The sequence below is a fragment of the Chionomys nivalis genome, chromosome 7 (assembly GCF_950005125.1).
Source record: "Chionomys nivalis chromosome 7, mChiNiv1.1, whole genome shotgun sequence".
Classification (NCBI taxonomy): Eukaryota; Metazoa; Chordata; class Mammalia; order Rodentia; family Cricetidae; genus Chionomys; species Chionomys nivalis.
The window spans coordinates 78,006,492-78,008,151 of NC_080092.1; positions in this window are offsets into that span (position 1 = coordinate 78,006,492).

Sequence of the window (1,660 nt, forward strand, 5' to 3'; positions counted from 1 at the left end):
CGCCCCTGAACGCTCAGCATCTCCCCCCGCCGCCCCTCCCTCGCTCCCGCCCCGCGCCGCGGCCCCGCCCCTCGAGCCCCTCCGCGGGTTGCGCGCAGACAATGGCGGAGCCGCGGAGTCCAGTTGGCCTCCCTATCCCAGAGGGGCTTGACCGCTGTCCTCCGATTAGCCTAGGATGAGGGCAATCTGCAGGGAACCAAGGGGAAACAGGCCTTGAGGCTGAGGTGGAGGTGGGGGGCGTTTACTAGTGAGTGCCAAGCGCTGAAGCGCAGGTTGGCAGGGCTGGCACTGCCTCCCTTTCTGTCCCAAACTATTGTCCCAACGGGTCTCCCTGACCACTCCTGCGTGGGCCACCGGAACTTCCCGGTCCCTGTGATCTTGGGACCTGGCTTTAACTCCTTTCTTTCCAGTCTGGGGCCCAGGCCGCCATGAAACCAACAGAGTAGACCTCCCTCTCCAGCCTGGCTCTAGGGCTGTTGGCTGGGGGCTGAGGATGGCATAAGTGTCCAAAAGGACACGCCAGTAGGAATGCTGTCCAGGGACGCAGGAGTGCGTCTGTCTCATCAGTTACTAAGGTCCCCCAGGCCCTTTCAAAAGCCCAGCGGTCAGGCTAGGCAAAGTCCCTGTTGCTTAGAACAGAAAGAAACAGGAGCAAGTGTGAAGATGAGAGAAGGAGAAAGACTATTCAAGATCAGAAGCCATGAATGTTGACCTGGGATTGTCCTTCCTTTATCCTTGACTGGGGAACAAATGTCCCAGGCCTGTGGGGAGGAGTAGGATCCTAGCAACTCAATGCTAACTAGGCTCGGGCTCTTTCTGGTTGTAGGGTGTATGTAGCCTGTCTTTAATCCCAGCACTGGGGAGACAAAGGCAGAATTTCTGTGAGTTCGAGACCAGCCTGGTCTGCATAGCGAGCTCCAGGACAGCAGGGACTACACAGACAGACTCGTTTCAAACAAACAAGCCAGTCTCTGTGCTTTGGTTTCCTTTCCTAGCAAAGGTGTTGCTGGTACTATGGCGCCTTTGTCTACTGGAGTTATTGGCAAGGTGAGAGAACCAGGAAAAGCCTGGAAGCTGGGTGTGATGTGTGCAGTAGCAATTCCAGCACTCAGCATGGGGCAGGATGATCAGGGCTGGAGGCTAGCCTCAACCACATACTGAGTTTGAGGCCAGCCTCAGCTACATAGAAAGACCCGGTTACAAAATATCAATGAATAAATTGAAAATGCCCCACAGTGAAAAAAGATGATGAGGTTCTGGAGGTGCTTTGAGGAGGAGTGCAGGGGTCCTTGGTGGCAGGAGGACCATTTCCTCCCTTCCCCACCCTGTTCTGTGCTCCACAGACAGCAGAGAGGCCAAATAAAGCCTTGTCGAGGTCAAGTGCTCCTAAAATAAAGCCAGCTTTCTGTGTTCCCCTTGACTGGGGACCGGGGGCGACGTGGACTCCTCCTCACTCTGGATTCTGACAGGTGAACTCTCACGCTCTGGTCACATCATCTTGTGATAAGGATTGAGCAGTAGTGAGAGACTTTGTATCTTTCCACGAACATCCCTACCCCTGGCAGCGTTCCTGCCAGTGCAACAAGGACAACAGAGCCTGACATGGAGGGAAGCAGGGAAGCATGTGCTTCTCAGTGAGGCATGATGGCGGAGGCCCTCA